At 48.2% G+C, this 24,603-nt stretch overlaps 2 long non-coding RNA genes across 2 annotated transcripts in view; both read right to left on the bottom strand.

Annotated features, from left to right (window-relative positions):
* Nucleotides 1–17,429: 17,429 nt before the first annotated feature.
* On the bottom strand, nt 17,430–18,936 carry LOC106888749. The gene is made up of 3 exons (XR_001412173.1): nt 18,870–18,936; nt 18,301–18,378; nt 17,430–17,560 (listed from the first exon to the last, which is right to left on the bottom strand). It is a non-coding gene; the product is annotated as an uncharacterized LOC106888749 (long non-coding RNA).
* A 2,072-nt stretch (nt 18,937–21,008) lies between these two features.
* The window catches only part of LOC106888748, a 5,270-nt gene continuing 1,675 nt past the window's right edge, over nt 21,009–24,603 (bottom strand). Inside the window, exons 2-4 of the long non-coding RNA XR_001412172.1 lie at nt 22,320–22,472; nt 21,803–21,983; nt 21,009–21,141 (exon numbers count right to left, since the gene is read on the bottom strand). This is a non-coding gene — a long non-coding RNA (uncharacterized LOC106888748). The remainder of the gene's footprint in view (nt 21,142–21,802; nt 21,984–22,319; nt 22,473–24,603) is intronic.

The following is a 24,603-nucleotide window of genomic DNA, read 5'->3' on the forward strand; positions in this document are numbered from 1 at the left end:
ATCTCCAATTCTTCTGTGAAGCTCAGCCTTTTCAGGACTATTCTCTCTGTTTTTAGCCAACCCAGAGACACAAATAGGGAGGATCAGAGAACCAGAGGTGTGAGAAATGGCAAAGACCTTCACTCCAGATAATTTCCTCTGGTATTCCATCAGACCAAGTAGGTGTACAATGGCACTTTACCGCTTCCTTTGTGAGGTAGTTTCCATACCTCTTAGGCATCCAGGAATAAGTTCTATTTTGCCAAATTTCTGTTTCACTGTAAGTAGAAAATAGTCATGGATGTCAGTATGAATTTTTACAAGTGCAAAGAACTTAAAAGTGACACCCCCTCCCGCCTTCCCACAGTACCAAAATATCACACGTCAAAGATCCTCCTGCTGAGAGCTAAATTCCCCCTTCACGCAAAGTTCAAGGACTGAGGCTTGTTCCAAGCGTTTCTATTTCAGACTCTTGGTCTTTGACCAAATCATCACATTTCAGGCTTGTGCTGAAGACCTGAGGACCATATTTGTTTGTATTCCCTTTGCACTTAGGGGCCCAGCCACAGCCCCCTGTACTAGGAGATGTTCAAAGGCAATATAAAACCTCAGCCTGTCCTAAGCATGTCCCCCCAGATATGTGTTTCCGTAGAGGTCCTGGATCCTTTGAGGGCAGGTCAGGCACACACCAGTTCTCCAGCTCTGCTGTGTAGGGAACCAACAGCACAAATTGATCTGTGGGGAGCATGACCCAAAGTGCCAAAACAGGGCCTTTAACATTTTCCACTGCCACCAAACCTGTTTGACTGAATTGCAGGTTAAAAAGGCATTGTGTCTATAATTGTTGGGCTTTAGAAAGCATGTCTTTTCCTTTAATGAAATACCTTGCTCATTCCATTCGAAAAGGAACCAAAGACTTCTCAGGTTTATGATAAAGTTGTAAAAATTTTATTTACCCCATATTTCCTGCTGGGTTATTTATGAGGCATTTTGTCAGCTCTCATAAAACTGCCTAGTAAAATATATTTTCTTACAAAAAAAATAAAATCATTTGTGCGGAACATCTTGAGAGCAGCGAGGACAGAGTTAATGGGATACACACACGTTCCGACCCTGGGAGAAAACAAAACAGAACGAAAGCCAGGCATTGTTGTGCTGCATTAGTTAATAATAGCTTTAGAGCTAAAATCCTGCTCCCACTGATGTTACTGGAAGTTGGTCCTTAATATAAAATAATCAGAGAACCAGCTGCCATGAATTGCAGAGCCCCAAAATGAACCTGAAATGCATCAAAGCACCCAGAACACACACTTCTCCCATTGGGATTTCACAAGAGACACCAGCTCAAGGACTATTTCTTTAAAATATGGTGGATTAGATTTATATAACTCAGGGATGGATGCAAATCATCATACGGAGCTCAAACCCAAGGTTGGTTGATTGCTAGTGCAATAACTGTTCCCTAGTTAAGGTTCAAGACGCAAGAAATGAAGCTCCTTGACATAAATCTGGAGCAAATCCCGTCTTGGTAGTTGCTTTCGAATAAATAGCTTGGGTGCAGGAAAAGCACAACCCACCCGCTCCAGGCGCAGCTGGGGTACATGTGCCTCTCTTGGAGCACAGCTTTCCAGTTTTCTGTAACATGTTTGCTTCTGCTCAGTTCTCTGTGGTCCAAACTTTTGCTTTTTTTTTTTTTTTCTTCTTTTTTTCTTTTTTCTTTCCAGCAGTGCTTATGTTCCCCAATCCCAGTGGGACCCTTGAAGCACTAGGTTTGTTGTTCAGCATTACCCCTGACACCCTTCATTTCAACCCTCAACAGCTCTGCTCCAGCCACACTTACCACTTGCAGATAAGCGTGACACAGGTAAGGAGTCCTTTCCATGTGGCTGGTCGGCCTGGCTCACTCAGGAGCTCAGCAAAGGTATTCTAGCTCGGAGGCACCAGGAATATAAAGGAAGCAAGAAAACAATGTCTAAAAGACAAAAAAAAAAAATAAAAGAGAATCAGGGAGGGTTGTTTTTAAAACAACAACAGCTAGATGCTGGGAAGCGGTCAGAGGTCTTTTGTTCTGTGCCTGTACAGCACTTAGCACAACACAGCCCCAAATTACAGCTGAGCTCCTTGCTCCTGCTGCCGGGCAAAAGTAAAGCAGCAGCAGCCCAGTACGGGAAATAGGCAAGGAGCCAGGCTTGCAAAGGTATTAAAGCATGTAAAGACACAGGGGGATATTTATTTATGGATGCTGGTAGAGGTCCTGTTTCCTACGGGAGCCAAGGAGCATTAGGCTCACAGCTTTAGGTACAGGTAGAGCTGGGTTTACCACTCCTCTCAATAAGACCTGTATTTTAAAAGCCGCTCTTATTGCGGGGTTGCTCTCCTGTGTATCTGAAAAACACATTTTGCATTGCAAGGTCCTGCCTCAGTCACACAACACAGGGCAGCATTTAGCAAGAGGGCAGGTCTGTGCTGCTTTGGGGACACACAGGTCTTGGGGTGTACTTTCCTTTTCCACAGCTGTTTCTCAAGGAAGTCAAGGGGGTCGAGAGGTGTCTGGGTGACCCTGGGGCCTGGAGTTGGCCAGAAATCTCCCCTCATCCTACTGGTGGGGAGGGGAAGGGGAGAATTGCCTGCTAAACTGAGCAGGGGTGGCTCCCAGGAAAACAGAGAGCATGTAGTACATAAAGTGGGATGTACCAGACCTGAGCTTTAACAAGCAGTTCAGGAGCTGGCTGTGATTTTAACAGTTTAACCAAACTGGACCGGTCTTCCTCCAGCTCAACCTTGCCAGTAATGTTTGGTACAACAGAAAATGTATTCTACAACTGCTATATTCTCCCTAAACTGGACTAAGTCCATTACACTAACCCAGCATGCAAATTCAAGTTGGACTCACCTGCAACATTCACCATCTGTCTAGAAATAAATGCAGAGGAACTCCAACGTAAGGAGTCTGGAGAGGAGAAATGTGTTTAAAGGCTCTCTGGATGTGATTCTGAGTGTTGAGTAGGCAGAGATAGAGAAGGAAAGCCATTTCTACTCCAGATATCAAACAAGCTCTCAGGGAAATTCCTTCTACAGCTTATTTCATTTAAAAAGAAAACACCTTTGCTTCCCAGCTTTCATGAGGTTTTGGCATCCTTCACGACCAGCACAGTCAGTTGTTCCAGAATCAACAGTTTTGGTCAATGGCTGACAAGGAAGGGCTGCTTTGCCTCAGTGCACCAGGGAGAAACCAGCAGACATGTGGCAGACACCTTATTTGCACTGGTGGGACTAATGCTTTCGACTCAGCTTGCGAAAGGTGAGCTGGCAGGATGTTAGCATACTGCACGCTTTGACAAACCCCTGGTGATGAGAGAGCCGCTGGCATCCAGAGCGATCTGGCCCAGGGGGAAAGCTTCTCCCTTTTCCCACCTGACCGTTGCTATTAATGGGGCAAATTCCAAAATTAAAAGTACAAAAAGCATCTCCCTGTGCTCCGGGCAGACATCAAAACAGATGATGCTCAAGCTTGAAAGCTGGCGTGGGTGTTGTCCTTGGGAGGGGAAACATAAAAGGAGGCAGATAGCGGACATGTGCCCACACTGAGGTGTCTGAAAAGCTGCCATTGATGGGAGTCCTTGTCAAATGGCTCCAATCATACAAGCAGACAGGAGGCTCAATACTGCCTTTTTTTTTTTCTCCTCCTTCTTTGCAACAGGCTGTGCTATTTCTCTTCCCCACAGCCAACTGGCACCAGCGACCAGTTTATTCGTATCAAACACAAAGATATGGGTTGTCTGACACCAAGCAGGACCCTCATCTAGGGAACACTCTGGAGTTATTTCATAGAGCTTAGAGACCAGGGAAGCATCCAGGCTTTCCCACCGTTGCAGGAGAAGATGAAATTCTTTAATTGTTTGTGTTTGAGTGAAACTCATATAAAAAGAGGATTTGGGATTCTGAGGAAGCTTTAGAGCGGAGTCTGACCTTAAGCTGTGTTTCTGCACAGCATCGCACGCTCTCACACTGTGCTCCCAACACCCACTCTGGGAACTCAGCCCTCACTCACATCCCTCTTACTTAGGTCCATGGAGGGATTCAGGGAGCCAACAGTTATTTTATCCTATAGTTAGTACAGGATCTTTTGGGGCCTGTGGTCCAGGCAACTTAAAAGAAGCTGTGCCTCTCATGGGCAGACAAACATGCTGACACTCTGCATCCCATTATGGCTCAATTCTCCAGTTATGCAGAAGTCACAAAGTGGTTTGGATTCCACATTACTTCTCCCATAGGGTTCTCTCCCTAACCCCAGTTTGAGCACATCTGCAATGTTTAACCTGTTCTTCTCTCTTTGTACTCCACACAATCCCTAGGTCCTTATCACAGTGCTCAGACTTTTCAAAAGAGCAGCAAAAGGAAAAAACAAATCAAGTTTAGCACGGGGATTTGGCTTTGAATGACAGCAACCTCATAGGACAATCAATTTTCATAATTCTGTCCTCATTCAGGATTGAAGTTCTGCGAGCCTGATAAATTAACTGCTCTTTGGATCTGAACAAGGTCCTACCTGCTTGAGCTTCAACCCAGATTTGGAACTAGCAGTGACACCACGGGATCTAGGAATACAAGCAGAGCAGCCAACAGCCCAGATGGGTGCTGGAACTGACAGGTGAAGGATCTGAATCTGAATTTCCTAAAGCACAGACAAGCTCATTAATGCTGTAGTCAGCCTGTGTGGCATCTCTTAGTCTTGAGAAAAACAAGTTGGGTTTGGGTGTTGTTGGGTTTTTTATTTTTTTTGTTTGTTTCTTTAAATTGATAGATAAGGGGACTACTGGGGGCTATTTTAATTTTTCAAATTTTGAAAATCCTTACAGGGTAGGAACTCTGTCTTCCACCCTTCTTCACCTCACATTCACAAGTCACTTGCAGAGATGATGAGATGCCTTTCTCTTACAGGCTGCACGAATTCTGGTGTCATTCTAGATATTGTAACTTTGAGTAGAGAACATCATCAAAGCTGTGGCACATGTGCAGACTTGGAGGTGAAACACAGAAGCATTCCTTTGGCTCAAAAGATGCCAAGATGCTTGGCCATAAATGCCATCTGGCACAGAGTAAATCTCACTGACAAGGAGACAGTGTAACCAAACGGACAATAGAGGGAAAAAAAGTCATGACAGGATTGACTGGTTACCTCTTTTCCCCAAATTATCCTATTCTTATCTACTGTATACCTATGAGGTATAGCTAAAGCGACTGGGGCATTTTGGTTTGGGAAATAAACGAGTGGGAGAATATAACACAGGTCTATAAACCGCTGAGTGGCACTGGCAAAGGTGAATCAGGAACAACCATTTACCATCTTTTCTTGCAGAGGCAGGGAGCAACTAGTGAAACGAGGAGGAGACAGAGTCAGAACAAACAGAAGGCAGCATCTGGGCAGCCTATGCTACAGCCTGGCCCCACCGAGTCTCTGTTTTGAAAAATAATCCTAACGAGGGTTACCAGCCCTGACGAGGCCCGGTTGAACAGGCACCAAATCTCTGCATGCTTAACTGAAGTGCAGGTCTGGTTAATGACAGAGAACTTTTGTGAGAGGTTGCCTCAACTGTAGGGAAGGCAGATGCTTTCAGTCAACCCTAAAAAATTAGTTTTAGCTTTTTTGTTTCCTGGAAGTGACATACGAGTGGGTTTCGAACATTCCACCAATCCTGGATGACAGCAACATTTAGCAGTCGGAGCATGGCGTAGGCTGGTTCAAATTCTCATGCTGCAATCCTGGTTTTATCACTAGTTTATCATATGGCATTACAAAAAACATCTAAGGTCTTGGCATATGAAGGGCATCAAACCAACAACAGTCAGGGGCCTGTAGTCTAAAATTTGGCTCAACTTGCCAACTTCTAGATGAGAATGACATCCTTTGCCCACTGGTCTCTCGGGAGGATGGGACTTCACCTAACACTGCAGAGGTTTAGGGGTGCCCAAATGTTAATTGTGCATATTTGAGTCAGACCGAGTAGATTAATCTCCAGTTTTTCAGGGTAAATTGTTAGCTGGCAGAACAATCTGCAAACTGAGAAATGCAAACAAGGAGGGAAAAAGTTCAGTTTTGCATTCTGAATGAAAATGCAAATATTATATTTTTTTTTTTCACTTGAGCTTCAGTGCTGGTCTGCTCTGATTCTACACCTTCTGGCACAGGAATGAAACCAATCTAATCTCAGTAACTGGCTAAGGAATGCTCAGGCTTTCTGAAGTCCCAGCCCACTCGGTTAGCTGTATTTCTGTGACAGAGAAACAGCAATCTTTCTACTTTTAACATCAATAACACCAGTTATTCTCCCAAAGAATTATTATCAACAATTCCTTCGCTATATTTACAAAGAAGCAGGGCTATTCTTAGAGAAAACACTAAAAAAGCCATTTTATTTAGCTTTCTTGGCAGTTATACAAAAATGTAAGGAATGTAGTCAGTTAAAAACATCAAATCCCCAGCACGAGTCTATAAGAGCTTTCTAATGCATATTTACAGTATAGAAAGCAACCGCTTTCCTGTTTTGTAGAACAAACAGGGAACCTTCTCTTTTCCTCCTAGCTGTTCCTGAAGACCAAAGTCTTAAGTTTGACACAGAATGCTGCTTTTAATGGTGTGGGTTGTAAACTTTTAATGCCTAGAAAATGGGACTTTATACTACAGCTTTCTTTTCCTAAAAAGGAATGGGAGGCAAATTTTACTGCTGGTTTTAGGAAAGCTCTGAATTGGCAGCCCAGGGTATCTAAATACTCCTTTAGCCACAGCTCGGTTTGCCACAGAACAGCAGTGCTAACTTCTTCCATGCTCCTCCTCGCCAAGGCAAGGACATGCCACCCCAGAGAAGGGGGACACTGCTCAGGTCCCACCGTATGCCAGTGGGACTGGGGAAAAACACTGTATTCCCACAGGGACCCAGCTCAGTGTGGGGACACTGGGATTTGGGAAGACAAACAGGGGACCACACCACTGTTCCCGCACATGCACCAGCCTCTCAATATTTTCCTCCAGCCTCTGAATACCATCAGGAAAAATCTGTGTTTAAGGGGCATTACTTACTGCTTAGAAGGGAAACTGTGGTGCATTCAGGTCACAGCTTTCCTGATGAGGCTGAAAACAAACAAACAGAAGACATGGGTTATTGCCTCAGCTTTTTGTGGGGGGGAATTAATGAGTTTGGCTCTTACCTGGTGAAAATGGACAATGCTACCAATGTTACAAGTATTACACAAAGCCCCAAAGATTTCCAAATGGACACGACAATACATCCTTTAAAGAATAGTCTATTCTATGGGGAAATGACAAAACTCAGTCTTTTGGGATTTTGTAAATTAACTGGTACCGACAACGTGCTGCAAGCAACAATCTTCCATAGACAGGGATGCAGGTATACAAGTTCTCCCTCTTTTTCAGCTATAACTCAAAACCCCCTCTATTTCTCTCAGGTTTGCCTGTGTTGAAGGCCTTCTAGTCTCCTGAGCCAGCTTGAAATTAAAGATCTGGAAAGGTTCCTGATCCCATTCCCCATACTTCAAATTATCTCAAGTCTCCCAGGTTAGAGGGGTCATACTCCTCTATCCCCTGTCCTCTGAACCATTTGTTGGTGTCCTGTTGCCAGCAAGCCTGTTTAACATACATTTTCAGAGGGTTCCTCCTGAACCTTCCTTAGGGAGATGCCTTTGAAGTACTCTACAAGTTTTTGTTTTCATAATGGATATTCATTGCATTCATTGCATTTCTCCAGATTACTGAGTATTTCCCAATTATTTTTTTTCCTATCCTTATACAAGACAATGACCAAGAAGGACAAAATCCTTCCTTTCCCTACACTGAATCAGTGCTCCAAAACTGGAAAGGAGTTTGGCTTCCTGTGCCCAAATAGTGTTGGCCACAGCCCTGAGAGTTTCATCTCCCTCCCAACCGAGAGGACCTCCCTCTCCTCCAGCCATTCAAATGTCCCTCAGCCCTGACACTGTGGTGGGAAGCAAATATGTCACGCAATCATTTTGCAGCTCAACGTGCCAGGGCCTGACCAATTAGCCCATCGTGACGCCCTGCCGCTCTGTTGGCACGTGCCACAAAGCAGTGGGAACACAGCCTGGATCCCGCTACCCCGCCATGGCACAAGGCGATGCCAGGTGGGAACGAATCCTAAAATGGCCCATAATCACGCTGTAGTGAAGGGATAGGACCTAGGGGAGCAATCCCTCCTTGGGGCAAATGATGCAACCCCAACCAGGATTTCTATGGGCTTTTGTGATTTGTACCATAACCATATGCTTCTCTTTCCGTTTCAGAGCGATCAGAACTGGGCAAGCCTTCATCTGGGGAAAACCAGGCAAGAAAATGACTGCACTTGAAGCGAGTGAGAGGAAACTCGTTCGGGCCTTTGGCTCCCATTCACTGTCATGTAACAGTTTCATCATTGTAGGAAGTGTCAATAAGATACCAACAGGGTAAACAATTGTCAGACAGATTTTCACACAGGCGGTTGACTGGACCATGGCTGCTTTGTACACAATGCCAGTGCGGTGTCATTTCTAATGGAGGAATTTATACAGTGTAATTATGTCAGAATTTGCTCCAGGCTACACACAGTTGCATTATAAACCTGGCCATTGCCATGTGATTAGTCAGAGCTTTAAATAACGCTGAAAGTAATTATATCAAGCAAGACTGAAGAAAAGTGGTGCATTCCAGTGCTTGCCACATACCAGCCCCTGAAGGGGGTTACCTAATGATGATGTCCCCTTTATTGCTGGAAGTTTTGATACCTTAGGCCACATCCTGATCACCTGACTCACAAACAGTTTAAGGACCCTCTCAGTTTGGCCCCTGTAATTATGGATCAGAGGGGACTTTATGTGAGTGACGATAAGATTCCCAGATGATTGGATGTAGATGCATGCGATTGAAATGCAAAGAGCGAGGAGGCTGCCCCACATAGTAGCACAGGGCCAAAGGGGCTTTGCATCAGAGAGATCTCCTGCATGGTTGTAGGCATGGGCGGGTGTCAGGCATCCTCTCAGCAGTGGCCTGAGGGTTAAAGGCTTCTCCAGGACTGGTCTGACTAAGGAAAGGGCATGTTTTCTTCCTGATGGTGGCACTGGAACGAGCAAGGCTCCTCCAGGCCTGCTGGAGCACGGTATCACATCGCCAGTGCTCTGCAAAAGTGAGGGCTCCATCCAGGAGGAGCAGAAGAAGGAACTGAAAGAGAAAGCAATCACTGGATTAAGGGTGAGCAGATCATAAGGTTATGTGATGCTCTGGATTTGCCCTTTCCATCAGAAGAGCCATAATCAGATGGCATCCTTAGATCCCCATTTCCCAGAGAGAAAAAAACCTGATCCCTTGCTTTCCAAGTTGTGCTGAGTCCTGTGAGGGGGTTTAAGCTGGCTGATATCTCCCTTGCTCTGGCCCTGGTCCCTCAGGGCTCTTGCAAACTATTCCACTTCCAGCACCTCTCCTGAGGGCTGTTCCCAACAATGGTTGGGAATCGCTGTCCTGCAGTGGCTTTTATAAGCCTGCCCTGCCTTTATTCTTTGCTCTGTATCACACAGGGTGTTTCCCCTTCTCTTTCCAGTAAGTGCTTAGTTGGACCTGAAGCCATGCAGGGAGGTTACACCTCTCAAGAGCTCATTGAGTCTGAGGCATCTGAGATGTTGCAGCCAAATAACAGTCAGAAAGGCTGCTTTTGCTGGTGCAATATATCTGCAAAGTATCTGCTGTAGAGGAGGCAGAGACACTCAAGGGACAGTACAGACACACTTTTAGAAACCAGGTGGACAATTCACGAGAAATCCCCACTACTTCTGCTTCCACCTGGCCTGAAGAGCTACAGAGACCAACAACTGCTTGTGGTATCCCGGCATTTCTGCTTTTGTCTGGGATGGGAATTAAACCAGGGACTAGATCAACAATAGAAATAACAGAATGGCGGAGGATTAGCCAAATCTTTTCAAATTTCAACGAAAAAAAAGTCCCCTTTGGTTTTATGAGCAGACGTTCAGAATCGTTTTCATTTGCTCTGGGCTGATTTGCCCTGCCCCTTCCTTTGACCTGACAAAACGGTGATTGAAGCCCCAGGTTTTGCATCCTGTTTCAGCTGCAGCTGAGCTCGGTGCAGAGGTGTCTGTCCACAGCTGCTTTTCATGGCTCCCATCCAGAGGTTGCCACCTCTTCTGATCTGCCAGCGTAACTATTTGTGTTGTCAACTATTTGTGTCATCATTTCCCCAGCTCTATCAAAATAGTCCTGCTTACAGGAGACCTAAATTAAATGGACTTTAAAATACAGAAGCCACATAGGTCTTCACTGGGATGGGACTAAGTGGAGGACTGCTGTTAAACAGTATGTTTAGGTCAATGCCTTGAGCAAGAACCAGGACAAACATCCATCCATCCCTCTTTTCCACTCCCTTTCTCACTTGACCCTGTAAAGAATTGCCTCAACATGTTGAACTGGCTAAAACTAACCCAACCAAAACTGACTTTCTTTGCTGCTCAGCAACCTGAGCAGGTTCAGAGCAGGATCCAGTGAGCCCCAGAGCCAGCACGGGAGTGGAGGCTGCTGTGCATCCATGGCCCAGATACATTACTACAACAAGGTGCATCTCTCTGGGTCTTAGTCTCAAAACCTGCATTGCCAAGCTGCTGTGAAAATAAAAGGTGCTGCAGGCAACAGAGTGGGAATTGAACAGAGGTAAATTTGAGTTTCAAATGAGAGAAAGAAGGGGGTGGAGTGAGGAATGAAGGGCAGTGAGAAGAGAGATGCATTTTTTGAACAAAGCACCAGTGTTTTATAGAACAGGATTTCTCCTGAGTTTCTTGAAGTCTGATAATTTTACATCCACTTCTGGTTGGTAATTCCTAGTCATTTTATGTCATGTTGTGTCATCAACTGTTCTAATGGAGTCAACCTTGTAAAACTGCTGCTGTATTTATCAAATGTGCAGTCACATATGTGCACACATCTGTGTATCAACTGCGGAGAAGGAAGTAAAAACCAATACCTTGATCAAATTTTCCATCTGAGCTGCTTTGTCTCAATGTAAGTAGTTGAAAAGTATAAAACCTCAAATCTTAGGTGAGAAGTAAACTGATCTATGGGGTTGGTTGGCTCGCTGTGATTTACCTTTAGCATCAGTCTGGTCTGGAACACCTGGATGTTCACCTGGACTTGGTTTTCATTTTGAACTGGAGGGGGGTTGACAGCAGGAGTGCATTTTGCTAAGGGCTCCCAGTTGTTTGCTCACAAGTTTGTCGTCATGAGTGGAAAGCTCACTGGGAGCTGTGCTAGGGATCTGGGAGCACAGGGGTGCTAGTTCTGGTTAGAGCCAGCTGTGGCTGTGCTGCTCCTGCTCTGACCACTGGAGTGGTGAACCGGCAGCCCTGGTCCATATCAGCCATGCATTTGGCTGGCTCCTTATCAAAGCAGAGCACTGAGAAGTGGTGTTGGCTTAATATTGCTGGTGCCCCAGGGTATCTAGCCTGTCGCATGTCACAATCAGGTGGTGCTTACCTGCTCCACCCCACAGCACTGCTGTGGCAGATGGGGGATGCTCCATTCCCAAACTATGCTGGTGAGCCACAACTCCGGGGGCCTTTGGGCTGGTCCAGTCCCTGTTCTGAGACAGCTTAGGAGAGATTTCAGGGATCTTCCCACTTCCTGCAGCTCCCCTGCTTGAAGGAGAAAGAGAAGTAACTTTTCTTACATCTTTAGGCTGCTATTAATAGTTGCAGAAGTCACTGTGCCACGGCAGCCTGGGGCAAAGCAAAACCCCACTGCACAGGACCTTGCACTTGCAAGAGCAAGTAGAACAAAAGACAAGCCAAAAATGTGTGTGGCCACAGATACCCCACGTTACAGCCCTGTATTCCTCTTCAAAACACTTCAGCAAGGTGTTGGTGACCATGGCTCCCAGATGAGAGAGGGAGGTTGTGCTCTAGGGAGTGACCCAAACACCTGAGAAGACTGTGCCCAACCCTGGAGGGCTGCTGGGCTCTCACTGAATCCCTGAGTTCCTCTGATGCCAGTGTATGACCCTGGCACAGCTTTGCAGGGGGGTGAGCAAGGCCAACCAGCCTCCAGCTCTGGGATGTGCCAAATTATTTTGGTCCCTTTGACACAGAAGGAACAGATCCCAGCAAAGCTGAGGGGTACACAAGCTGTCAGAAGCATCAAGTCGGTGCCAGATGGGGACTGTAACCCTCAGAGGTAATAACAGCCCCATCATGGACTGCACCAGAGTTGTGAAGCCCCAGAGAAGATGGATTCAGCTGAATATGGAAAGGACGCAGCTTCCCCTTTGCTTGCCTTTCTTTACCCATCTGTGTCACATCTCCAACATCAAATTTCTTGTGTTGCAGAGATGCCAGTGATTTTTGGGAGCAGCAAGAGCAGTGATCAAACTCAGGGGGGCTGCAGGAATGGAGAGGTGCCATCGAGCATCCTTGTGGAGACTGTGTGCCGGTGAGGAGACAGAGCTGATCCCTGCACTGGATCCGAGCAAGAATAAAGAAATGGAGAAAAATTGATATATTAGCCTATATTAAAACGGTTAAGAAGTGCATTGAAGCAGCTTTGCCTCTTTTCTTGGGCTTTTCTGAAATCCAGTCTGTGTTTTTGAGTGTTAAAAAATGAAAATCACCATCTGTGATGAACGAGACGTTGGGATGAAGAGGGGCAGCCAGGTGGGACAAGCGGGTGGGATGTGCCGAGGTGAGGATGAGAGCAAGGAAAAGGCGCAGTGGAGAAAAAAGGAAAAAAGACTGGTGGAGGGAGAAGGCGGTGGTGTGGCAAAGAAACCCTTGCAGTGACAGTGTCCCAGGAACTGCAGCCAGCCAGCACGGCTCGCTCCCGGCCCCCAGCCTGGTCCAACTGCAACAACATCTGTTACACTTGAGCTCTGCTCGGTTAGTGGCATGTTTGTTTAATTGTGGGCCTGGTTTGTTATTTTGCTTCCCATTAGGAAGCTGAAGAAAGGAGGAGGAGGGTGTTTTCATTCTGGGGAGCGTTTCGCCAGGACAATGAGGTTTTTTTCCATGGCACTGGGTAGTCAGAACTAGCTGTACTGCTCCCCGCGACAAGGCAGACGCCTCCGAAGCCCATTGTTCAACCTGATGCATTAAGGCCTCACACTTGTAATTTTGGCGCTGATCCCCCTCTCCCATTGTGTGAGCAGAATGGGCTGAAAAAGGAGAGTCTGTCCTCTTTATCTGGCAGCAAGAAAAGGAGGCTGCAGCGGTGGCAGCGGCTCCTCTGCCCGCCAAGGTTTTCCCTCTCCTGCGGCAGTGGTGGGGAAGCGGGGGGTGGGAGGGTGGCTTTGAAAGCTTCCCTGGTCACTCCCAGGAAAGTCACCCAACTTTCACTCTCTGCTGTAGCTCCTTGGCCTCCCTCCAATTTTCCCAAATTCATCACTGGGTATTTTGGAAAAATATGACTTCTTCCTGCCTGACTGCTCAGGCTTTCTTTTTTTTTTTTTTTTTGTTAATTTTACAAGAAAATTGTTGAAAGGGGAATTTCCTGCCCTCCTACTCAGGATTTCTTTTTTTTTTTTTTGTGTTAATAAAAAAAGACAATTGTTGAAAGGGGAATTTTTAGTGCTGGACTGACAGCCCTGAAGACCAGTGCCTTCTGCTTCTGCACGCACAACAATCAGAGCATGGCAGGAGCAAACACCCGCACCACCATCCCCTACCAGTGAGGCATTTTGTCTCCAAGCTGGGTCAGACCAAGGCAGTGCTGTCAGAGGGCTTCCATGACATGGACATGAGCACCCTGGTCCAGTGGGAGGTGTCCCTACCCATGGGAGCCCACCTCAAACCACTGGACCCAGACTTTGTACCTACTGCAGCAACATGCTGAACTCACAAGGAACATTTCAGACATCTGCTTAAAAAGCAAACCAAAAAAAAAATCCAACCCTTTCCTTAAAATTATGGATGGATTAAAAAAAAAAAAACTGAACATCAGAATCTTAAATATAAACTTAAATTAGTAAACAGGCAATACAAACAGAGCCCTGACTTTGCAAACATTTACATATGCAAGAATCCTGGGCACTGTGAGCTCAAGGGGAAGGATCATGTGTCTAAACAGACTTACGTGGACCAGTGTCTGCCAGGACTGGGCCTGACACTGGAAAGGCTTTGGGATGCCCATTGTCCTCTCTTACAGCTGTACAGCGGGGATCCACTGCTGAGCTCCAGTAAGAGCCCACATCTGACCAGAACGTCACAGCAGAAATAAAATGCCTTGAATCCTAAGCAAGTTGGACAGAAATATCAGAAAAAAGCTGGAAAAATGTACAGTTAAGTCAGAAGACAGACGCAGATGCTGAAGACAACCACAAAAATGCTCCCCACCTTCAGTTTTGCAGGCTTCAGAATGTCCAGCCCTGCTTTGGTGAGGGCGTGCTCCCTGTGTCCGGTCTGTCCCCCAAAGGAGGACCCAGCCATGACTAGGTACATCACGTTGACCTCAAACCTCATGCTCAGGCCTGTTGGCTCCATGTTACCTTGAGAAAAGGACTTTCCTTGGCTGCAGTTGCAGGATTGCAGTTGATCCCCTGGCTGGAACCTGCACTCTGGTCACAGCCAGGAGCCTCCCTGTGCCAGCAGCATTCAGAACTTGGTGTTTCGGGTGAGCTGCCCCAGCCCAGTGGAGGTGTGGGCAGAGGAGTGCTGCCCCTTTCCCATGGCTCTGGGAGAGCAGGGTCTGACCTGGGGAGGGAAGAAGGGGCTCCTTTATGGGCTTCTTCCCCCAGTACCTCAAAGCCAGTTATGTGTTGCCAATTGTGGTAGGAGCTTTACACAACTTGGAGACTTGCTGCCAACTATTAAGACTCACTTTACTGAGCTAATTCCACCCTCCACCTTCAACTCTAATCAGATGCCTTGACCATTAGAAACTGCAGTTTCTAGCCCCTCAGATCAAGAAACATCCATGGGCAATGGAAGACTTGTGAAGTTTGCCTGTTTCTAAGGGCTTCTCTCTGCTGCCTTCAGCTATGATTTAACAGCCACGCTGGTATGACAAGACTGTCTTCCTTCCAAACACGTGCCCTTTACGTTGCCATCACCACTTTGCCATGCCTGTCTCAGCACACAACCTCAAGATCATCATAACTGCTGATTTCACAGAGCAGTAAGAATTCCTCCATCGCTATTGACCTCCACTAGCATCAGCCAGGTGAAAACAGCAGCGTCTTCTCCTTGCTGGAGCCACACACGGACAGACTGACCTGATACAAAACTCCCCTCTGCAGGGCAGAAACCCAGCCTCAGTTTTTGCCAGCCACAGTTTACACGAGTTTCTGTACAATGCGAGATGTAGTTTGCTAACCCATTCCAAGGCAGCGGAATTCTGTGGGTGTTGCCTGCACTGATGCTTTAATCCACAGCAAGTAAACTTATTTGGGATCTGGTACTAAAATGACTTTAGGGGGCACGCTGCAGCTCCCAGCTGCTTGGGCAGCAGCTTCCATCTCAGCTGGTGACAAGAGGACCATCAGCACAACAACCCGTGGTCAGAGGCTTGACAGCACTGTAACTTAACTTGATTTTAAGGTCTGCATGGAGCGAATATTAAAGCGAGATCTCCGCGCTGCAGGGCTCACTGAGCCAGGAGACTCGGTTACAGAACAACTGTCCATTAGCGCAGGAGGCAGTGCAGATGCTATCTAGCTGCGGTATTATCCCTTGCTGTTCTAACTTAGCTTTGGACAGTTAAGATCTTGATGACATTATGAGTGGGGCTAGGGGCAAACTGTGGCCACAGCCAGATTAATAGCGCATGCAGGGCCTCGCTCGGGCAGCGCTGTCTGCTAATACACCCGCTCACTGCCACTCCTGCTCCTCTCCTGCTCTTCCCTATTCCTGCTCCGCAGCGCAGCGCCCTGCAGCTGTACCAGAGCGACCACCGGGCTGAAATAAGGTAGATTGAAATAAAATCGGAAAAAAAAAAAAAGGAAAACACATGGCCAAGTTACATCCCCAGCCGCAGCGAGCAAGAGGCAGAGATTTGTTTGTCACTTTGCCGGGCAAAACATGGGACAACCTCATCCCCGGCATCCAACCCCGCGCCTCCCAGCAAAGTATTTACCACCCTCCAGCCGAGGGGCGTGTGATGTTTGCTTAAGCTCAGGCTGGTTTCACGTTTTCGCAGTGATATGATAATTGCGTTTAGATAGCCCTGTCTCTCTCGGCTGGGCTTTTCACAGGGCTCTCCTGGCCCCCAGCAGGGCTCATTTAAAAGCGGCTCCGCTCTCAATGACATGCCGCAATGTTTTCAAAAAGAAACAACCAGCAGTGGCTCTCTGGAAAAATAACAAAGGGACCCAATTACAAGCAAATGTGTTGAAGGGTCCCGGGGCCGTCTGTGGGCAAATTAGGGCCAATTAAAGGTCAAAATGATTTAAGGTATAAGGACAAGAGAGGGAAGGGAAACAATTGGTCAGATTCCTGCACAGAATAAGCGTCTGCTGCTCAGTTGGAATACCTTCTAGTGCCCAAACGGTGGATAAACTCCAGAGTTGGGGTTATGTCTGATTTTTAAAGTGGGTAATACGTACTTGCTGTTACATCTGTGCTTGGGAAAGTGCTTGGTGTGCTCACGGTCAGCAGTCCACCTCTGATGAGCCCTGCTGGGCCCCGGCAGCCCGCGTGGCCCCCATACAAGCTCAAGCCCTGTGGCAGTGGCAAGCGGACAAGTTTTACTGTCACCTGCAAGCTGGGCGAAGGGTTTGCACTGGTTATCACTGCTGAGTGGCAAAGGGGGCTCAATGTAACACTCCAGGTCCCCACCAGCCAAGTCATGGCTGGGGTCTGGACCAGCACTTCTATCAGCTTCGCTCAACACAGCCTAATTCTGGGCATTTTCTTTGGAATTGCTGTGTGTGCCAGAGAGTTGGATGCCTTCCCGAGGGAAATGGTGACCTGCTGTTCTGTATGACAGGCCTGTCCTGTTCCCCTGCCTCCCTTCGGCCACGATGCTCCCCCAGCTCTTAACCTCTGCCTGGACTCCCATGGGCTCCCTGACCTGCTGGCACATCCGTGGCCAAGCTGGCCATGGTTGTTCTGGGCAGATGCACTGCTGAGCCTTTACATGTGCCTTCCTGCAAAGGTAGCTTGAGACGCAGGAGAGGACATAACCCTGAGGTTCGGAGGCAGAGGGGTGATGCTCAGCCACACCATTTTATTGATTTTTCACCATTATTAGAGAAGACTTTCTGGGCTTCTTTTCTGTTTAAAAAGTCACACTCAGCTGAGGCTCACAACCCTCCTGCCTGAAACCCTCTCCCCTCCTGCTACCCAGGTATCAAAGCAAAGAGAAAAGCAACTTTCCCCTGACCCAGTGGCAGAGGGGGGACCACAGCCTCCTCACTAGGACCTCAGATCTTTGCCCTCATGGAAGAGATCACCTTTACCCACCTGAGAAAGCTGAAATCTCATCCAGAAATTGACCAGCACATGAATCTGCAAACGGGCTGGGGACTTCACATGAAGTTTCCTTCCAAGATCAGTCCCTCCGCCTGCATCCAGTAAAAATACCCCAGCAATGCTGCAACAAAGACAACATGATAAATACTTTCACCAGATCTATTTAAAACCAGAGAACATGTTCAGCCTGCTGTTTTCTGTTGAATTTCAAATTAACGTTATGGAGGAGAGGAGCTTTCTCTCTGTCATTTTTATCCAGAAACAAAGAAGCCTGGAGAAGGTTTGGACTCCTGATTGCTCCATGGCATCTCCCCTGGTTCCTCATGAAGATCCTCACTCACACTCAAGAGGGTTAAACTGCGAGGTGAGGAGCACTCTGCCCGCTGCAGCAGGGAGGGAGGGCAGGCAGGGGGTGGCTGGACCCTGGTAGAATAAGGTGGGCACTCTACTGTTTGGGTGAACCCCTCCTCACATGGGGATCCAGGTCTCATTTCAGATTCATCCGCCCATCACTGTCATAGTTTAGTAAAGGACTGAAAAGTAAAGACATAAAGCTTTTTTTTTGGGTTTTTTTGGGGTTTTTTTTGCTTTTCTTTTTGCTTTTCTTTTTGCCCAACAAAGAACAGAGAGGACATTTGAAAAAAAGTAACCTGGATTAAGATTCCACTCATCTCTTGGTGAAGAATTGCTGAAATTCGGGGAAAGACTCAGGGCAAAGAATTCCTGACATAACATTTTGAATAGCCCATGCTGCTGGTTGGCTTTATATAAAAAGCAAGTAAAACCATCCAGGGAGAAATGGCACCACCAATGCTTTTATCCAATTATTCATCATCCTGTGACATCTTCATCGTCCCCTACCTGAACTGTTTGGAAACAGCTGGCTATTGGTGACACATTTCCATGCAGACTTGCTTAAAAAAACCCCCACAAATAGACCTAAAAAAAAAAAAAAAGCTGTTTAAACCCATCCTACAAATGGCTCTAAAACATCCAACCCTGTCCCATCTCATCCTGCCCCCTTCCTACCATCTCCAGCTGGAAAAAGAGACCATAAAGCAGTTTTGTGCAGTCACATGTAAATCCCCTGTCTCTGTTAAGGCGAGAGATTAGCCTGTTAACAAAGTTACCTTGTCACCTACCCTGCTTAATCCTTGCATTTCAAAGTGTAATTTTATTGAGCGCCTTGGAGCTGAAATCTGGTGTGTGTTATTTATTTATTTATGCAGTTTAATCGTTCCCTACTTTTTTTTTTTTTTTAAATTCACCTGGAGCTCAAAACGTTTTTTTTTCCTTTTGGCCTTACTGAAACTGGTGCCTTTTGGAAAGGCAGTGCCTCTGCCGTTTGTATTAATTTTAATGTATTTATTTAACCCTTCAGGGGCTGCGGTAGTGCAAAGACACCCCCCCTCCTCCCCCTCTCCCCACACCTTTCCGAGACGACAGTCAGACAGTCTCCACACAGTGCCGTACGGCTGGTGGTGCAGCGGAGTATCCTGGCCATAAATCTGTCAATACAAAGAGAACAACACGCACACAAAAAATGTGGCTAAAACCAAGAAATGTAGCATAATTACAGGTTCATTACTGCAAACAAAAGCATCCCCTGATCCCACCCCTTTGGCAGGGACGGGAGCAATTCAAACAGGCTCATTATGTAGTTACCTAGCCAGGGTCAGAGCCTCCTGAATAGCTGCTGTGGCTCTGCTTATTATCCGGCCCCGGACGCCGGGAATGCGCCTGTTCCAGCCATGGAGGTGCAAGAGCTCTGGGAGCAGTGAGGCTCCAGGTCTGCTCTCCCCTCCCTTCCTACCTATTGTTATCTCTCTCCTCAGAAGAAGACCTGCCTTTGTGCTGGCTTTAAAGTGCATTTAGCCATGGCGAAAGGTGCCGGTTTGACAGCCTCAGAGAGTGGAGCCTTGTGCTCATCTGCCCAGCGGGTACAGCAGGAGAAGGGGAGACTGAGGGCAGCAGCAGGCAAAGTAAGGTGGACAACAGTCTGATCTCCATGGCCTGCTCCATTCCCCCTCCAAGGCTGGATGCTGTCTGGCCGAGGCATGTGGTTCCCACAGCCCATCCTGCAAACACCTCTCTGCTTGGAAACGGCTCGCACCTAACCTGGGCTGGAAAATCACAGCTTCCCAACTCATCCCAAATTTCCCAAGAGTTTGAGGGAGTTCCCATCACATCAAACCCGCGTGCTGCCTTGGACCAGAAGCCAGAATTTTGCCTCAGATATCTCCTCCTTCCCTGTGCAAGCCCCACACTCCATCTCATCCCTCCTTCCCCACCCCCAGCTGCCGGCAGATGCACGAGCAGCCCAGGGATGCAGCTGGTGCTTTTTGGACGTTTCCAGCCTGGGCTCCCTTTCTCACCGGGCCGGGAAGCGGCGTGAAGTCCCCTTCGATACCACGTGCCCCTTCCAGAGCCACAGCTTCCCTCTCCGGTGGCCGAAGAATTGAGGAACTCCAAACGGCACCGCCGAATATTCAGGGAACCTGACAGCCCCCTTCCCCTCCGCCTGCAGCGGCGGTGAGCGCCACCAGCGCGCCCACGCCGAGCCTGCCTCCATCTATAACCCAAACGTCAAAACATTTCCTCTTGCAGCCCCGTTCGGCTCGTGGTAGCCCCGATCCCAGGTCCTAGTCACGCTGCTTTTGGGGTCTGCCTCGCCGAGCCATTACTGTCACCGCCCCACTGTGCGCAGATAAGAATAGGCTGCTTCTTCTGACTCATTTAGCTAAAACAATGGAGCCACCAGAGGCCAAATGAATCCCCGGTGACTTCAGCAGAGTTACACCAGGCTAAATTTGGTCCCAAGCGTACAATTAGCACAGAGGAGAGCTCAGTGTCATGACAGTCTCTTGGCTCTTCTTCCAGGCTCCCTTCCCCAAGCTCTCCCTCTCTGCCGAGCGGCTGGGTGCTCCCTCTCGGCCACTTCACCGCTCATGTCTTGCCATTTCTGGACACTGGGAAGGGGACCCTGCAAGGGGAGAAGGCAACCCATCACCAGCAGTTTTTGCCTGGGGAAGGGCAGATCCTGTTAGCCTGGGTGGGTAGGAAGAAAGAGCTGGTCCTCCCTGTCTTCGGCTCGTGGGGACATGAAACCCATTCCCTGCAGAGAAGTGCCTGCAGGCATCCCTCCAGCACTGGGCATCCTCTGATGCCTTCAACCAGCTGAAAGCCTCTCTCAGGTCCAGTGTCCAGTCCCCTGTATGGCCACATAACATGCCTTTTAACTCAGCCCTGACCAGCCTTTCATCACCATCGGTTTTGCAGCAACCAGATTCCCTCTAGTAATAGCTAAGCCATCGAACTACACTTTTTCAGCAGATTTGTATTTCAAACGTTAAGAAAAAGTGTCGGAAATCATACAGGAATTTTCTTTGGTGACTCTCAGCCGACAAGGCGCTCCAGGAAGGGGAGGTATCACCCATCTACCACCGCAGCCACATAGAAGCGCCGGGCCCAAAAAATAGAAGGGGCTAAAATAAATTTAAAAAAAAAAAAACAAAAACTAACCAGACCTTTTCAAACTCCAGAAACACTTCCTCAAAAAAATGGTTTTGTGCGTCAGGCGTGAGCAGAGCCTGGATGGCAGAGCTACTTCCACTCCCCGCTGCCAACAACCCGGTGCAGGATCAGGGCTTTGCTCCAGCTCCGAGAAAACTCCTGCTAACCTCAGAGAGCACATGTGTGAGTCTGTCAGGAAAAAAAAGAATTAAGTAATGAAAAAGCATCAAATGATTTAAAAAAATAAAAGAAAAGGGGAACAAAGAGCAGAGTGTGGGCCTGGAAAAGGTCTGCGCTCGATGCCTCCCTCCCTGTGCCCCACTGCCCCCTCCGGCTCCACAGCCCAGAACTTTTTCAAACATACAGACTTCTCATTCCTTTGACAATTCTTCAAAGGCTCCAGGATTCGAGGGAACTTCCTGTTTCATCGCAAAACCTCGCTTTCTTTTCCTTTTCCAGGCGATTAAACCCCGCGCTAACCAAGCGGTGTTGGCCGGGTGTCTGACGACCCTGACTGCTGCGGGACATTAAAGTGACGCTGCCCAAGGTGGGTTGGTCCTTACATCCCCCCTTCTCACCCCCGAGTTTACTGCAGAACAAAGTCTTGTTAAGCTCAACACTGGAAAATATATTTCCTCCCCCGCATGCCCATAGCGGTTGTTTAAGCGTTGCATGGGGTTGCGTGTATTATTTTGTTATTGTAGGGTTGCTGGTGACAACTGATCTGCACACACTGCTTTGTTATTGTAGGGTTGCTTTAAAATCCTGGGCTCCCGGTCCTAGTTTCATTTATTTATTTAAGGAAAAGGTAGTTTTAAGGGTTGAAAAACAAACATGTTTGAAGACATACCAAGACATGGGGAAGAGATGGCGCGGAGAGGAAATCCTGTCAAACCTGGGGCCTCGCTGTGCCCCTGGAGCGTGGCCGTGTCCTCGCCTCCTGCTCTCCCGTGGCCACTGTGACCCGCAGCCTCCCGGCAGCGATGACCGACTCGAGATACTCGGCATTTTTGCAGTGCATATTAATGTCACTGTGAAAACAGTACGGCATTAACAGTTCTCAAAGGCTTGAGTTACTGTAAAAATCTGCTCCAGACGTGAGGTTTAAAAGTTCAGATAAAGGAAGAGGTGGAAGGAGAAGAAAAAAGTGGGGGAGAAAAGGAGCAAAGTGCTGACTTGAGTGATGGCAAACAGTGATGGCTTTCCGTGTGATGGGCAGGCACGGTCCCCGGGCAGCATCCCCGGTGCTGCCAGGAATGACCTGGAAGGGCTGCAGGAACCCTCTTCTCCAGTTGCTAGTGAGTGACTGGACAGCAGAGAGGACTTTGGAAATCACAAAAATTCACCCCAGCACCCAGTTCACTTACAGAATCCTCAAATCCTCCTAGAATTTCCTCATTTAGGACCAATGGCAGAGTCCAGTCCTTGACACACCTCAAGGGCAGAGCACAGCAGTGATGGTACGTGTGCCCAGATCCTTGCCTTGCCCCAGAGTCGTGTCTGGGGCTTGGTTTCTTCATCTGCCAAGGGAAGAAGAGACCAGATGAGTTTGGGCAATACTGGGAAGGAGCAGAAACACGCGACAATGCAGCCTTCCCAGCAGAGCATCCACGGCTCTGTTGTGAAAGGGGAGACTGAGAAGACAATGAAATTAAGGGGAGAGACTCCTGTCAAGCTAAATAATTAAGTCCCAGGATACATAATTGATGTCCTCTTGATGTGGACCCTAAATCATTTACAAGGCTGGTGTGTAACCCGACATGCAGCTCTGGCATTATGACAGCAAGGGAGGAGCATCCCCAGTGGCAGGGCAAATCCAGCAGGTCACATCAACAGTGACACCCCACAGAGGCTTGGCTGAGTCTGGGGGCTCCTCCTGCCTGTCCCCACCCTTAGCCAGCCGTTGTAAGTGGGTTGCCCACCACTGAGCCATCCCACTTGCCTGGCGTTACGCTTTGGTGGACAAGAGTAACTCCACCAACCCACAAAAGAGGTTCCCGCGGCGGGACAGGGCGGTACGAGAGGGAGACGCCGCTGTTTCTCTGCTGAGAGTTTTCAGCCAACTTCAACCCAGCCCAATCTCAGCTGAATCCCAAACATCAGCCCAAGCAACCCAGCACCATCCATAACACACCCATAGGTTTTTTTCCCCACCATCAGAGAGTCAAACTAGGGCTCGCCTGCAGTGTATGCACAAGCTCTCCAAACCCCTGCCCAGCGCTGCTTGGGAACTGCTCTTTCAAACTGCTTCTCTCCCCACAGCAATGCTGATCCGTGCCCCTAACCCAGAGAGATGGAGCAATCAATACACAAACCAACCGCTGGACAAAACAAGGCCACCAGGGACAGGGCTGAGCCGTGGAGACAGTCCCCGAGGGTTGGCTGCCTGGGCCGAGGCAGAGGATGCCGGCCCTGCAGCTGACTGCACTAGCCCATAAGAAAGACATCAATCTCGAGGGCATTTTCCGCTGTCAGTCATCCACAATGCTCTTTCCCGCCCCATCAGTTGCAGAAGTCAAATGGCACCGCACATCCCTATTCTCGTCTTTTTTCTTTTCTTTTTTTTTTTTTTTTTTCCTTCCCTTGGTCTTTTTACACTCCATCAAGAAAAGCTCCTTCTGCCCTTCTTATGCCTTCCTACCAGCATGACACCTCCCTTTCAGGCGTACCAAACACGCCACAAATCTCCTGGGTACCACCAGCCATCCGGCTGGGTGACAAGGCACCCCGAGCAGGGAGCAGGGGCACAACCCAGGGCTGTCTGGGGTCGCACAGTCTGGCCCAGAGACTGGCATGCTGGCTCCACACTGAAAAGTATCACTGTCCCTCCTAGCTGCCCCCTGCTCCCAGTGTTTTGACAGTCGGCTTGATGGGCTGAGTGTGTTAGCAGAGTCACCCGGAGCCCCCGCCGGCTCCCCGTGCCCACCCCAGGCATGCGCCGTCTGCCTGACACTGCCTACAAACTCTATTAGCTTTGTAATTAAAAACAGCTGTAATCTGATCAGGTGGAGATCACGGTTACAAAATGAAGGAAGCCATTAGCAGGAAATGTTGTGGTTCAGGCAGACATCAAATCAGTTTAAAGAGATTGGATTTCATTGTTTTTATACAGTTACTCCATTACTATAATGCACTGGGTCCATTTAAGCGGCTGGCTCGGAGGAGTGCTCATAAGGCAGTAGTGACATCTATGTGAAATGAACGGCATAAACAGCAAACTCTGAGGAGATAGCAGTGAATTTACACCCCTCACTCTGCAGTGAATATTAAGGCACCGTGAGCTGCCGCAGTGGGGTTTGCTGGGGGGCTGGCTTTCTCTCCTCTTTCTCAAGCCCCCCATCAGTGTTGCCGGCTCCTCCGCGGGGCTGGGAGAGCCTCCGCAGCAGGGATCCGATCCAAGGACCTTTCCTCTTACCCCCCTTCCCCAGCCACAAACCAAACCACGGGTCCAGTTTCTCGGTAGCGAGGTGGAGTGAGAACTGAAACCACAGCAGCCACATCGCTTCGCTTCCTCCCGGCCGCTTTGCCCCCGTGTAAACACCCGCCAGCCAAGACAAAAACCGGAGAGGTAAAATATTCATGTTCTCACAAGGGTTGTTGCCTTTTTCCTCTATTTCCCTCCCCACAAAAAAAAAAAAAAAAAAAAAAAAA

The sequence above is a fragment of the Calidris pugnax genome, unplaced genomic scaffold, assembly GCF_001431845.1.
Source record: "Calidris pugnax isolate Ruff unplaced genomic scaffold, ASM143184v1 scaffold128, whole genome shotgun sequence".
NCBI lineage: Eukaryota > Metazoa > Chordata > Aves > Charadriiformes > Scolopacidae > Calidris > Calidris pugnax.